We start from the raw sequence: 15787 nt of genomic DNA on the forward strand, positions 1-15787 counted from the left end.
TACTCTAGCCCAATACTGGAAGTTTTGGCACTTAATTCTGATAAGAACTTTTAATGAACAGCTCTGTAAGTGGCTTTAGAAGAGTCCAGATCCCCCCACCCCCAATGTTTAAGTGTGTGCTCATTGGACATGACTCAACCACAAACAAGCAGTGTTTTGGATAATAACCCTCTCTGCGCCCTGGACTGCTCAAGCTGCATCACCACAATCACACAACCCTCAGAAAACATTCATTTCCTCTCCCCAAGCGTGTTTTGTACAGATGAAGAGCATGAAAAGGAAACTCAACTCCCATTGTCTCAATGTAAGGCATTCAGAAACTGCAAAAATATGTATTAATGATCTCCTATTTATACAGATGCACTGAAAAATATCCCCAAGCTGTTTGAAAGTGGTTTTGTTTGCAAAAGTTCCAGCATTACATATTCCCAGAACAAAGACAGTGGGAACCAAGAAAATAAACCTCCTTGATTTGAGAAAAGAATCTAAAGATAAAGTATGTTCCCATAAACAGCTTAATTTTAAGAGTCTGAATTCTTTAAGCCTAGGCCTGAGGAAAATTATCACCCAGTAGACTTAAATATCCTTTTGTGATCAGATGTTCAGGTCATACCAATCACGAGAATAAAAGGGAAACATTAGGGAGTTTTTTTAAGCAATAGCTGAAAATAGATAAAACAGTCACCACACTAAATTTAGTATCTTTTGGCAACACTCAACATCCAGGTTTTCATAAGAATTTGGTTTTCCTGCCAGTTAACAGAACACAAGACACGGAATGTCCTCTTCACCTATAGAAGCCCTCTCAAGGCAAAGAGCAATTGACGTGCTCTGGCTTTGTTACCTGTAAATATTTTAATTATTCTTGGAGTGCAGCTTGAGAAGAATGGCCTGAGAGTTCAGAAGTTCACGGATGTCCTTCAATCTCACAGAGAGTCAATGAAGGACCAGAGAACAGAGAACCAACTTCACTTCTAACCCAGCAAGAAGAACATCTCCTCAGACTCAGCAGACACACCTCCAAGCAGCACATATCCAAGCAATCCAAGAGCCAATTCCTGGACATTTTTAGGAAAAGTCTGCCTAGGACAGGTGCATCTCGAATTTGTCAAGCATGGAGTCTTCCAGTTAAGCTGTTGAACCCACCAAGCCTGTGGTCACTCCAAGGGCCATGATTAGGATTCAAGACTGGTTGCTGTGGTGAGAATTCCTCAGCTCTCCTGATGCTATTATTCCAGTCTCTTTGGCTGCAAGCTCAAGACAACCACGCAGTGGTTTACACTGCAAATCCTACTACCACAACCAGGGACTCTTCATTTAAAGAGATTTCTGAAGCAAAAGCAAAAAATCTGTGGCTTTTGCCCTACAATGCCTTTGGGCAATTCTTACACACAAAACTAAAAACACACCTAAAAACATTGCAACATTCCCAGGTTCCAGTCACCCCTGTGCACCAAACACAAACCAGTGATACAGACTGGGCTCACAGCATCACCACAAGCCTCATGCCTGGGCTTGCAGGATTGAGCATTTATTTCAGTCTCACTTTTCCCAAGCAGCCCACAGCACACAGCAGGATCTCCTGCTCCATAAAGGATTCATTGGAATGGTCCCTTCCTCCCCAAATGCTGTCTCCTACTTGAGAACTGAACAAGCTGCACTTACCCTAAGAAATAAATAAATTTATGAAATCAATGAGCAGAAAAGGAGGTGTGCAGTGCTGTAGCCTATGATCAACAGCATCATGGACATTCACCCAGCTCGGGAAGCGAAAGACTTCAAATTTCATGCAAGAAAACATTCCATTAAAATAAACAGCTTGAAAATAAGGAAAGAACAGCAACATTACATATAAATGGATGCAGAACACTCCAATCTGCATTTAGACACACCCTCTTACGAGTCAAATTTTTCACTAACTACCCAGCATGACCAATGCACTGCCAAAGGACACTTCCCTGGATAGGGACAGAGCCAAGCTACCAACTTCTGTGGAATATCAATTTGAGAAATCACACCATGGCTTAGAGAAATACTTTGATCTATCAAACTGCCCAATAAGAAACCAGCACGATTTTTAAACACATGAGCAGCCAGGAGAGGAAGCCACACCTGTAAGGTGTCCCTAACTGACACACTCACAGAAATCCTCTCCAGTGTGATCCTGAGACCTGTCCCTGATCTGCACAGCATTCCCCACAAGCAACACTACACCAGAATTTTCAAGATTATGGGAAGTTTTCTTATCTCTGTTTACAAACTCAAGGACAGAGAAATCATATCAATTTGATTCACATGTTACTTGGAAAATCTGCCAGAAGGGAGGAAGCTCCATGAGCAATAACCAAACAGGGAATAACTCCAGGGCAAGGACCAGGGAGTGAAGAGCAACACATTCATTACCAGGGAGACTGAGCTCCTTTTTCACTCTGCAGTAACCAAACACGTGCCAAAGAGAGGGCAGGTGACAGGACTGGTTTCAAAATTATCTAATAGCCAGAGAAACATGAGTGCTGAATAGAGCAGAGTCCAGGACAACACCCAAGCGAAATCACAGAGCTGTGCAAAGAATCCCAGGAGCAGGAATACATCAGCTCTCCATCCACCTGGGACCTGCTGGTCAGGACTTGCTTCTTTCACATGTGGTCTGAATGTCACCTTGAGCACATGGGGCAGGAAGGGCTGGTAAACTTATGAAATACAAAGTCTGAAATTCCTGCTCTCAGTAAAGCCTATTTTCAAGTTGTAACTGGGTTTTTTTTCCCCTTTGGAAGAAATCAGGCATTTGGGAAGCCTATTGTCTCTGCCAGAGGAGTCTGCACATTTAAGGGGCTCAATTAACACCCAAGGTGATGATGCTGCACATGGCTGAAAACGGAATTAAAAAAAAAAAAAACACCAAAAAAAAAATCCTGCAGCTAACAAAGCCTCAGTATGGCAGAGGGAAAAACTGCTTCATCATCAGGCATGGAAATTTTCTGAATCCCTGGTTATCTCTTCAGGCCAGAGCCATGTGAGGAGCAGCACAGATGGGGACTGTGCCCTTTCTCCTGCCATAAGAGCAGCAGCTCCAGAACTGCAGCGTGAGCACAACCCTGGGGCTGGGGCCATGCACGTCCTTTACTGCCACATATAAAATGAGACAGCAAAAAATGACAAACCAAAGTATTCCCGTTGGAAACAGTCCTAGACTTTGCCTCCTTTTAGGGACTTTCCATACTGTGACACTCCAGAGTGACTTGGTTTTGTGTCTTCTATACATTGGGAAGGAAACATTTAGCTTAGAATTAGCTCAGGGCATTGTCTGAAACAGAGGAAAAGTTTACACACCCATTTTCAATAAACTCTACACCTATCAAAAGGGAATTACAGGCTACAACATCTATTTAAATAGGATTCCAACCTCCTTAACTACTCTGAAGCACAAAGGCTTTATAGCTTTGCTTACTAATAAATATCCTTGATAATTCTTACAGGAAAAGGCAGAGCACATTGCAAAGAAAATCCTAGCCAAAACCAAAAGAGTTTTAAACAAAAAAGTTTATAAATTCTTGAAAGATTTTTTTTTCTTTACCTGGATTAAGCTGCCAGGCAGCTTTATTAGCATTTCTGCCACACAACTGTCTGCTTCCCAACACACCCTGCAAACGTCACAGGAAAACAAAGAAAACTCCCATTTTTATGTGGTCGTTAGAAAGATGCAAATCCTTCTGGTTTGTGGAGGAGAGACAAGGAAAAGAAAATGCCAACAACCTTCAGCTCTGGCAAAAGAGTACCTCAGAAGCAGCTGAACAACTTCCCAGTTACCCTGGAAACAAGAGTTTACCCCTCAGCAGACAGGGAAAATTGCCTGCAATTACCACCCTGGAGTAAAGCACCAGTTTGGACAAAACATCAATTTCTGTTTGCTGCAGCTCCTTTAATGTGATCCCAGTAATTTATCATGAGCAATATTTGATCTGGAATGGAATTCTATTCCCAAACCCCAAAGAGCCTGAGCTCTATGACCAGACCTGCAGGTATAATCAAAGGTTACAATATCTCCTAATGGCACAGAAGAGCTCCTCCATCTGCCAAGTGTGATTTCCCCTAATCCCATTCCTCACACACAAATCAGAATCACCCGGATTACACCACAGAAATAGAAGTCAAGTCAATACCTGAATCCACGGGATTAATCTCCCACCTCCAGACGGGAGAAAGGCAAGAGCAGCAACAATGCTGCAGGCAGGCTCAGGAAGGCAAAGCTTTCCACCCGGCTCCGTGCAGCACCACACAGGAAATTCTGGGATTTCACTGATTAGCTTCACCCATCCACAATCCCAGTGCTGCTCCCTCCCAAATCCGAGCGCAGAACTCCGTGCAAATTCAAGGAACTGACCTCCACGTGATCTTTTGGAGCAGCTATTTCCACCCAGAAGCAGCGCTCCACGTTTCTCCGTGCACATCTAAACCGCTTGGATTTGGAGTTAGGAGGAAAAATTAACAAATGAGCTGCGTATCACTAGAACAACACCAATCTGTCCACCCAAGTGCTTCCAAAACAAAAACATAAACCCCTAGCAGGGGGGTTGGAATGAGATGAGCTTTAAGATCCTTTCCAACCCAAACTATGCTGAGATTCTATGTACGTGCGATGCCAACAAACAAAGCTATGTGCATCTTGCAATTCAAAAGCAGCATGATGACTTTAAACTGGCACTTCGAAGTAATTTTAACGAGCAGATAATATATTTCTCGAAATCCAAGGCATTAAGGAGTCACATACCACTCTCGGGAAAGCCTGAATCCCTCCTGCTCTTGCCCAAGGAGCCGTCGCCCGGCTGTAAACCAGGGGGGAGAAAGGGGGAGCATCTTTATTTGTCCATTTAAGACCTCCAAGCACATTACCATCCCTAATCCAGCGAGGAACAGATAACTGCAGCCTTCGTGGATTACAAAATTACTCTCTAATCCTCAGAACCACGAGCAACAACACCATCCACCAAAAACCACCTACAACCCCTCCCCACCTCCAGCCGCCGGATTAGAACCACAGAACGGGTTTTTTTTGGAGGGGGGCTTTTCCCTTCTTTTTAACACACGAGGACACCAACCCTTGGTCTGACGCAGTGAGAAAGGAGCAGCCAGGAGGTCCGGCAGCGCGGCGAGCGCACCCCTCGGCACGGGACCCGCTGCCCGTTCCCCCGGAGCCGGCGAGGAGGGCGAGGCACCCCCGGGGAAGCGGGGACGGGATTCCCGTGCCGGCCCTAAGGCTGAGCGAGCACTGCCCGCCTTTGTCCCACCCCCGTGGCCTCGCCAGCAGCACTCACCCAGCCAAACCACCGGCTGCCCCCTCCGCAAAACCGGGCGCCGGCTCCGCCGCACCGGGGAAGTTGCTTGAAGTGAAGTTGGGCGCGCAGCGGCCTTTCCCCCGCGGCGGCGGCGAGCGGCGGCCGGGCACGGCCGGGGGCGGGGCGGGCAGGGGGCCGTCCCTCGGCGCTTCCCCGGAGCGAGGGGCTGCGGGAAGGCGGCGGGAGGGCGGCAGGAGGGCGGCGGGAGGCGGGAATGTCCCGCCCCGGTGCCGGTCCGGCCCCTTCGCCCCGGCGGCCGCGGGGCCCCGCGGGAAGCGCCGCTGTTGCCATGGTGACCGCGCGGTGCGGGACGTGGGCGGGGCTTCCCCCGCGCAGCGCGGCCCCGATTGGCTCCGCCCCGCTCCACCTGCTCCGCGCGGGTCGTGGGTTCGAGTCCCGGCCCCGCCGACCAGAGGGACAGGAGCTGGGCGTGGGTAGGGCTGGAAAATGCGGGGTGTGTCAAGATTTTCTTACTGTGTCCACTTCTGGACAAGGATAAATAAAAAAGGGAGATGCTGGAGAGGGTCCAGCAGAGGCCACAAGGATAATGAGGGATCTGGAGCATTTTTGTGATGAGGAGAGACTGCAGGAGCTGGGCTTGGTCAGTCTGGAAGGAATCTCACCAGTCTATACAAACATCTCGAATCGTGTGCCAAGAGGATGGTTCCAGGCTCTATTCAGTGGTGCCCGGTGATAAGGAGCAGTAAACACAAGATCCACCTCGGTATGAGGAAGAAGCTCTTCCCATGGAAGGTGGCCCAGCACTGGGACAGCTGCCCAGGGAGGAGTCTCCCTTTCTGGACACGTTCCAAACCCACCTGGATGCAATCCTTTGTCACCTGCTCCAGGTGACCCTGCCTTGTTGGACTGGATGATCTCCAGAGGGCCCTTCCCACCACAACTGCTCTGGGATTCTGTGATTCTAATCAGTGGAACTGATCCCTTAGTCAAGGACACCCTTGAAAACTACAAGCTTTAAGGACCTGCATCTAACAGTTGATGTGTGTTTATGTAAACATTGGTAACTTTCAAAGCTGGTACATTCTATAGCTGAACTATGTTTGTTACAATAATAAAAATCACACCTATAGGTTAGAAAGACCCTGCCCAGGTGAAGACCCTTCCCCTGGGCATGTAGAGAAGCAACTTGGATGGAAATTACTGACAAATTCTAATAAAGGATTGTGCTTGGGAAGTTACTAACTCTGAATTTCTGTGTATAAATAAGTTACTAACTCTGAATTTCTGTGTATAAATAATAGCAGGAAGGTGCAGTGGGATGTGCTGGATTTGTGGAATACACTGAGCACCCAGGCTGCACACCCTGAAATAAATAATCGATGTCTCTCTCAAGTGTGTCATTATTGGCTTGTTGCACACTAGGTAAAAAATCCAATTTTGTGGCTACCAGTGGCAGCCCCTTGGCCACCACTGTCCTTCTGTCACCCTCAGGGCATCACAGCTGTGGAGCCCAGTCCAGGAAACATTGCCTCAGAGCCGAGAGAATCAGAAAGGGAACATTTCTGCTCAGACCAGGGAGTGTTCCTCTTTAGTTCCCTGGAGAATGGCACCCAAGTCATGAGATCTGCCCACTGGCATCTTCCCCATGCCACAGCTGTCACAGTTCGAAGGCTCCAAGTGCTGCTTTTTGTCATTACCAAAGGTGTGGCTCCCTGCCGAGGAGGCCAAAGTCGGCTCCGAGGCGAGGCCATGACTCACGGCAGGAGGAAGGAGAGTGTGGATGATGGGCTGGCCAGGGGCCAGGGTGCTGCCATGGCACAAGGGAAATGCATCTCCATGTCCTCAGCTCTTGGCAGGGCAGGGAAGGACCAGGCAGCAGGTCCTGTGTCCCTGCTCTCCACGAGGAACTCATTCATCTGCCTTTAACCAGCCCAAATCTCCTTCTGTTGCAGGCACAAGCTCCTGAGCCAGGAGATCTCACTGTGATCCATTCCAAGGGAGCCAGACAGAATCCCTGCAGCTGCCCCTTAGCAGGTGCATGGATGGGAGCGAGAGGAAAAGTTTCAGCAGCAAAAACATCCAGCCCTGTAACAACAGCGGGAATATGGAGCTCGCCTTGCCTCCTCTGTTCCCACCCACATCCCATTTAAATTAAGATTGCTTTCCCACAGCTTCCCCCCTTGCTCCCAAATCAGGATAATATAGGTGTTTTCCCCACCTTAGCAACCCTTTTATCTTCGCCACACCAAGGGATCCCAGTTCCACGACTCATTTGCCTTTTCACTTTTCCAGAAGCCAAGCCGTAACCCATCCCCTCAGCCAGCGCCCTCCCTGCAGCCCCAGCAGAGAGGAGGGCGATCCAGGCTCGGATCAGCGCCTCTGCAGGGAGGGAGTTCCTGCCTCTGACACCTCTTTGAAGCACTTCTTGTTCCACCCATGGCTGGGAACCCCTGCTCCGGCACACGGGGCTCTCAGCAAAGCCGTCAGGAAGGAGAAAAGCGCCTGATCAGTTATTCAGGAGCCACTTAATGGCAGCTCCCTGCACGAAAACACCTACACAGCGACAGAGCCGGAGAACTGGGCACGCCGGGCTGGGAGCTGCATTCAAATGGACGCTTCAAGAGAGCAGCCGTGTTCCCAAGGAGCTGCTGTCTTGTTTCCCACTGTGTGAGGAGGAGCCTCAGCCGCTGCCTTGGTGAATGCCCGGGGAGATGAGACCTGGGAGCTTCAAAGAGGCCACAGAAACTCGGCCTGCTTGGAGCAGCGGGCCCGGGGCAGAGCCCGGCGGGATGGCGGCGCTGAGGGGCACGGAGCAGGCCCGGGCCCGACCCTGTGGGGCCGTAGGGGCCAGATCCTCACCCTCAGCCAGCCCTTCTTGCCTTGGGGACACCCTGAACCTGTGAGAAAGGGAATGGATGTAGTGCAGGGCCGGCACAGAGCTGTGGGGCTGGCGGGGCTGCGCTGGGGAGGTGGGAAGCCCCTGGCTGTCACAGCCAGCCCTGGCACCCCAGCTCTGGCACCAGGCAGGAGAATTGTCATCCCACTGCCACCCCAGTGCTGCTGCTCCCTTAGAATCACAGAATTATTTGGGTTGGAAAAGCCCTCTAAAACCTTCAAGCCCTGCCCAGGCCGCCCATGTCCCCAAGCTCCACATTGGCACATTAACTAAATCCCTTCAGGGATGGAGCTCCACCACCTCCCTGGGCAGTCTGTTCCAATGCCTTTCTATGAAGAAATTTCCACAATATCCAGTCTAAACCTCCCCAGGCACAGCCTGAAGCCATTTCCTTCTGGTTTTGACCCTTGTTCCCTGCGAGCAGACCCTGATCCCACCCTTCTGTCAGGGAGTTGTGGAGAGCCAGAAGGTCCCCCCGAGCCCCCCAACTCCCTCAGCTGCTCCTGGTGCTCCAGACCCTTTCCCAGCTCTGTTCCCTTCCCTGGACACGCTCCAACACCCCAGTGTGTGTCCTGCAGTGAGCGGAGGGCAAGGACAGGACCTGGATGTGGCACAGCCCTGGCTCCTGGAAAGGTTCTTCCCCTTTCTCTGTCCCCACCTGAGACCCTGTGTGAATCTTTGTCCTACTGCCTTTATCAGCACTTAAGGTGACCCCAAAAGGGGCAGAGTTAAATGCAGAGCCCTGGCCTCTCACCCCATGTATATGAATTAGGGCTGTAATTCCACCCTGCAGTGTGGATGGCAATAGTGAACAGACACTTCCAGACCCATCTTGCAGACATCTGAGCTTTGACCCTCTGTTTTATGACTTCACTGGAGCCGTCAGAGGGATGGCAAGCAGCAATCTGCAGTGAAGGAGTGCCTGCACTCAGAAAAGAATGACAGGTCCCTTATCTACCAAGTTTCCATTCTTCAGATAGAGTTTTCAAACAAAAGGTTCCACTCCTCAGATGAGTAATGCCACTGTTTCTCCTCTCCACCATACAATTAACTTCCAGGCTGGGATCTCTTCAGAACCGAGCTAAGAATGGCATAAAGCAGGGAGCACCAGTGAATGTTCTGTGCACCACTGGGTCTGCTCGGGTGATTTAGCTGCTCTCACACGGCCTGTCAGTGCCCTGCAGTGGAGAAATGGGTTAATTGCAAATGGCACACGGACACTGCCCATGACACACCTGCACAGTGAGGGCAGGGGCAAACACGGGGGGGCCCAGGCAGATCCCCCAGCCCCTGCTCTGTCTCATTCCTGTCTCACCCCTGCCTGACTTCGGCGGGTGCGGCAAGATCCCCTCCTTTGTTCCAGCCAGGAACAGTCTCCATCTCTTCCTGCTGAGCCAGTTGCTCCTGTTATGTGAAAAGGTGGAGGTGTATGCAAAAACAGCCTGTCTGGGTCAGGGGAACACTGATTTTCCAGTGCTCCCCTGCTACCCTTCCCAGGTCCACATGGCATTGAAATGCTCTGTGAAGCACTTCAGTGTCCTGCCTTGCAACCTTCCACCAGGTAACTGCTCCCATGAAATCCAGAACTGCTGGTGACAGCTCAGGATGAGCCCCAGGAGGAAATCAGCTCCCCACACACCTCAGGCTCTGAGCACTGCAGGAAGGTGCTCCACTGCCCACTACATATAATCTGCATAAAGGAAAACAGGAAATCCTCCCACTCTCCATCACCACCACAGCAACTATCCTTAAAAGTTCCTTTCCCACCTCTTCTTGCTCATCCACCATGGAAATCAGTGCAGAGCTCACAGAGAGCAAGTGCCTGACTCAGAGCACAGGGAGGGCACAGCTCTGGCACTGCCTTCCCAACAAAACCCCACTGGACATGGGGCCCCGTTGCTGCCTCTCCTGTCCTCAAGTTTGACCTGGGAACAGGGCTGGGAGGAGGAAGGCAGGAGAGAGAGTCCTGTTTTAAAGGGAATAGTCTGTTAAACACACAGTCCAAGTGAAGGCTGAGCTCTGCCAGGCTTTGGAAAGGGCATCACCTCTCTGAGGGAGTGTGGAGCTTGTGGGATTATACCGTGGTGTCCACACAATATTTCTTCCTCCAGAAAGGGGAAGTTTGGGAAGGCAGAAGCTGTCAATCCTCAGCTGCTGAAAGCAGCCATAGCCAAGGAATCCTTGACTAAAAAACAAGGATAATTGAGTGTCAAATTTGTATGTATAATGCTCTCCAGTAGGAAGGAGCTGTTAGATTGCACCGTCACGGAGGTTTCAGTGCAACAGAGGGAAGAACCAGTGGGTGTGGGATTGTTGCCAGTTATATAATCCCTGGTGGTTTTGCCTGCAGTGGCTTGGGTGAGGACATGGCCCCATCCTGATCCCTGTGCTATCAGCCAGCAGCACATGGCCAGGCTTGGGGGGCTGTGGGGAGAACAAAGAGATGCAGATTTCCTGGGAGTCTGCTTTTGTTTTGCCAAGCAGAAGAGTGACTCAGATTTCAGAGCACTCCTGTAACTCAGCCAACAACAACACGTCCTTAGTCACAGCGATAAAGCCGAGGATCTGTGTTCCATTTGCTGGACTAAAAAAAGCTCAAACTCATCCACCCAAGGGCCAGGTCAGTCACTAAACCAGAGACTGAACCCCGAGCTGTGTGCAGTGACGGCAGCATCTTCCTCCCCAACAACCTCTCCACTCCTGGAAACTACTCAGAAAATCCACTGAACCAGCACAGATAATCTGGGTGCTGCACCATCACAGCGCTCTCTGATAACTCCTAAGCACTCACATGTTGTTCCAACAGGGCTGCCAAAGCCTTGCAGAAATGCTTTCACTTCCTGAGCAATGCTCCAGGAAACAGCACCATACTTCCTTGTGCTTAAGGACTGGCTTAACACATCCCTGTGCTGTTGTCTCCTGGATCTGAGCTCGTTTTTCATGGCTGTGAGGTACATCCACAGCTCATTGGAAATGCCAGAGCATGGATTGCTCCACCTCAGTCATTGCATTCAAAGGAAGCAAAAGGGGAATTTAAACTGACAAAGGAGGGGTTTAGATTGGAGTTTAGGAAGAAATTCTTCCTTATGAGGGTGCTGAGGCTCTGTCACAGGGAGCCCAGAGAAGCTGTGGCTGCCCCATTCCTGGAGATGTCCAAGGCCAGGTTGGATGGGCTTGGAGCAGCCTGGGATAATGGAAGGTGCCTCTGTGAATGAGATGGACTTTAAGGTCTCTTCCAGCCCAAGCCACTTTGTGTTGCCCTGACATTCCCAATCCCAGGCTAACAAAATCCCTGTTGTACAGTCCTCCATTCCCCAGTGCTGCAGGGTAGGTGGGGACCCAAGGCTGTCAGCCCCTTACCCTGCATCAGTCAGGTGGTGGTGCCTGTACAAACTGGGCCTCTCTGCAGGATTTACCCAGGGATTGCTACAGCTGTGGATCAGCCTTTGAATTTTCAGCTTCATTTTCCTTGGAAAAGGCCTCTGGGAAAGAGGTGCTGGAGCACCTTAAGGCAGCAGAGAGAGCTCAGGGTGTTGCCAGGACAGCACCCACCTGGGCAGATGTTTGTGCCAGGACTCAGCATGTCCATTCATGCATGTTAACAAGGGCTATAAATACTCCAAGTCCTTCGGTGCCACGTGCCTGAGCCTGGCAGGAGGGTGTGTGAGGACAAGCACTCCCAGCTGGGCTCACCAGCACAGCCCCCAGTGCCCCCCATCACACCCAGCCCTGGGCCACAGCCAAACTGGTTCATCTGCCACAGCCACCTGGGAGCCAAAGGATTGGGCTTTGGAGCAAAGGAACCAAACAGAGCATGGAAAGTCCTGGGGCTGCCACCACCCCTCAGAGGAGCTCCCATAATCCAACCCCTCCTCAACACCTCCTGAAGGGCCCTTCTTGTTGGCAAAGGGTTGGAATGGTTTCCTGCACAGGACAGAGCTCCTACCTCTCCAGAGCTGCTCCACCAGCTGCTGTCTCCTGCACTGCATGGAGGTGGCAGCTGATGGAAATTTCCATGCACTTCAAAGCAGAACCTCAGGATAGCTGCTTTTGTGAGAAACTATCCCAAGTTAAAAATTAATGAAATTCACTTTTAGGATCATTTACTTTCCTCCATCCGAAAGGCAGGATTTTTGCCAGTCTCACTGTTCAGAACACAGAGCATTCCTGCTTTGGCACCTTGGGGATGTGGCCTCTGGTGGTTAGGTTGCCAATTAATATCAGGTAATTAACACATTTGCAAGAGCTGGTTGAATCCCACCCTGGCATTTTGCAAACTCTGCGTGTTTGGGGAGTGTCTTCATCAGCTTTTGAAGTTCTGAGCTGTGAGCTTCCTGCAAACCTCAGCCTGCACTGGAAACTGGGGCTGGGCCTTTAGAGCAAACATGCCTCAAGAAGCAAACATATTATGGATTAATTAAATACCAGGATTTATTTAATTAAGCCTCTTCTCATAAGTAGGTAGAGGCAGGAATCCGGAGTGAGATCCAGCCTTCCTTGCATTCCCATTTTTAGCAATGCAGTTAAATTCTGTTCTGCTTAAAACACGACACTGGGGTGATGTGGGCCCCTCCAACAGCAGTTCAGGAACTGACACCACAGAAAGGAGGTTGGAGGCACCTCTTTCTCTTCCCACACCTGGCATCCCCCATGGAACAGCTGGAAGACCCACAAGCACCCAAGAATCTTGTGGAGTTCAGAGGGGTGACAAGTGCCAGCCCCAAGCAGGGGTAGGGAGCACAGTCAGCCTGTCCTCCACACATTTTTGATGAAAAATTTGTCCTTCCTGTTCCCTGCAAGAAAGACAGCACAGCCCATCCTATCACTGCCAGTGTAAAGGTCTGGAGACTCATCCAGGAAATACTGAGGCAAGAAGATGAGATCAAGTCCAAGGTCATTCTGAGCACCGTTGCAGAATGCACTCCCCCACCTCCCGCACAGCTCACCCAGCAGCACAGGATCACACACAGGTACAAACCATCACCACCACGGCCCAGCTCTGGGCTGCCACCATGCCACGGCTCTCTGTCACCTCCCCATCTGCTCTGTCTGGGGCAGTTCACTCCATGCAGCACCAAGCACCTGGCCCATCCCTTTCCCAGTGCTTTTCCTCCTCTTCCATCGCTCTGTTTCACCATCAGTTTAAATCTCCACATTACAGGGGGATAGAGCAAGAGAAAGGACAGAAGTGACAGTGCCAGCAGAGCCAAGGAGGTGTCAGTTCCACACATCTGCCCAGAGGGACAGGCTCAGCAAAGCTGGACTGAGCAGGCCAGGGGATGGGGGAAAGGAGGGTCCAAAAAGGATCCCAGGTCCCTCCCCAGGACAGGGGACACTCATCACAAGCAACAGAAGGCTCTGAAATCCATGAGCAGAGTGGAAATGCAGAGCATTTTGGGCACTCCCTGCTCAGGGTATCCCCATTCACTGCTTTCCCAGGGACCACACAGAAAGAACGACCAAGATCTGATTGATTTGAAAATACATTAACCATAGAGAATAGAGCTTTAATTTTTCTTTCTCAACAACAATAAGGAACAGTTTACATTAAAAAAAAACCCAAAAGCATGAATAAAATAATATAAAACAGATATTATACCACAGTGTGGAATTCAGATAATCTAAGAACATTAGCAGCACTTCTACAAATAGATTAAAAGCTGTAAGTGCTCATTAAGCTCAGATCGAGCAACTCCCAGAGACCAAAATGGCATCCAACAGAGAAAAGCAGCAATTCTGTGTAGGGCAACAGAAAAGTCTAATGCCAGGACACCAGATACATTCAAATCCCTGTGCTGAGGGGTAATTCCCTGTCCCACAGAGCCCCCACGATGGCTGTCACACCCTGCTGCCCTGCCTGGCTCTCCAGAACACTCCTTGAACAAAGGAAGTGACAATCGTGGGTCTGAGGTTACATCCACATTGCATTTTCAAAGCTTTTTATTAATTCTGTTTGGGAAAACAATTTCTTCCCTGGCTTCTGGGAATTACTCTCCAGTGAGAGTGAATTTCTGAGAATTTAAGTCAATCTTACATCGTCACAACAACGACATTTTTAGTCTCTCAGTATCCAGGATCAGGATTTTCAGTTCTTTATTGTCCTTAGCAGCAAAGCCATACTCATTTCTAAAACTTCCATGTATTTAAGACCTTGTGCATAGTTTATTCTTTAGCATTAATTTGTTAAAAAATAAATTTTTAAAAAAGAGGATAAATGGTGCTTTTCCCCCTCATTTAAGCACTGATGCAAAGTGCCCTTGCTCCCAGTCATGTCCCACTGCTGATGGCTCAGGAGCCACCGTGGAGAAGGGACTGTCCCCCCTGCAGCACCATCCTTGGGCTCTGCTCAGCCTCCATGTGCAAAACCCATCTATAAAAGGAAGCTATTAAACTACTGAGCAGGAATTTAAGGTGGAATATTTTTATCACCAATCCAAAATTAAATTAGAAATTAGATTAGATTAGACACATTAAAAGACTTCTATGGCTATTCCAACTCTGTACATTCTCCAGGAAGTTCAGGATTTGGGCAAAATTGGGAAGGAATCTACACACTGAGCTGTGTGAACGTGTGGCTATGGCACCAAATGGCCTCAGCCATGGCCCACGTGGCCACAAGAGGACAGAAATGTGGTCACACTAAGAACCACAACTGTTTAGATGGCTTAATCAGTGAAACACTGCTTATTCAGGGCAATGAGGATACTAACCTTGAGTGGAAAAGCAGGAACAATCAGTGGCATTTGATCTACTTCAGGGTACCTGAAAAAGCTTTTACAGGAATTTCTGACACGGGTTCTGGTGAATTCCAACCCTTCCATAGTGCTAGGAAGGGCTGGAACTCCATCTCTACATTGTGCTCTATCAATTTGTGCTCACACAATAGTAAAATACTGAAGACAAGCCCAGAACTGCTCAGAACTCAGGGAAATTCCCAAATGGAATGAGAAATAAGACAGAGGTTTTGATGACATGACCATCATTTTGGTCCTACTGATCAAAGGCTCAGAGGCTCCCACTGTGCCTCTAGAGAAAAGGGATTTAGATATTGTAAGATATTTCAAAAGCAAACTTAGGGGAAGAGAATCCCAAAACTGGTTCCATCCCTGATCAGAGGCCATTGGCTACTGTGGCTCCCAGTGCAAGGGACCAATCTCAGGAAAATCCAGGAAAGAGAGGGGAAGTAGACAAAAATAAGTAATAAATAAATAAAAAACAAAGAATAAGAAGAACTTCATCCCATAAACTGCTCTTGGCCACAAGACTTGTGTCTCCAGGCATTTTGGGACCCATCTCTTCAACAGTTCCATCTCAGCCTTTTTTTCACCTGTCAGTGACAAGGGCAAACACCTGCAGTTCCACTGCTGGCTCACGTTGCACTACCAGGTGCATTTGGGTGAATTAAGGGATGCTCCCCATGCCAGGGGCTGGATGAGAGCAGGACAGGGACACAGCAGGAAGTTCCCACACTAAAAAAAAAACCCTCTCAGTCTTCATGAAAAACATTCACAGCAAATTAATTCAGGGACTCAACACAGCAAGAGAAAAACTCCTATGAACATCACACATTTAGGAACAAACACAACTTCTAAAGGGT

The 15787-nt window shown here is 49.4% G+C and overlaps 1 protein-coding gene across 2 annotated transcripts in view; it reads right to left on the reverse strand.

Moving 5' to 3' along the window:
• KIAA1671 overlaps positions 1-5442 on the reverse strand; it is a 64374-nt gene extending 58932 nt beyond the window's left edge. For both annotated transcript variants that reach the window (XM_084217470.1, XM_084217471.1), the window contains exon 1: positions 5313-5442. The gene's annotated coding sequence lies outside the window, so the exon portion shown is untranslated. The remainder of the gene's footprint in view (positions 1-5312) is intronic.
• Positions 5443-15787: the final 10345 nt, after the last annotated feature.

Source organism: Fringilla coelebs, assembly GCF_963513975.1.
Source record: "Fringilla coelebs genome assembly, chromosome: 17".
Taxonomy (NCBI): Eukaryota; Metazoa; Chordata; class Aves; order Passeriformes; family Fringillidae; genus Fringilla; species Fringilla coelebs.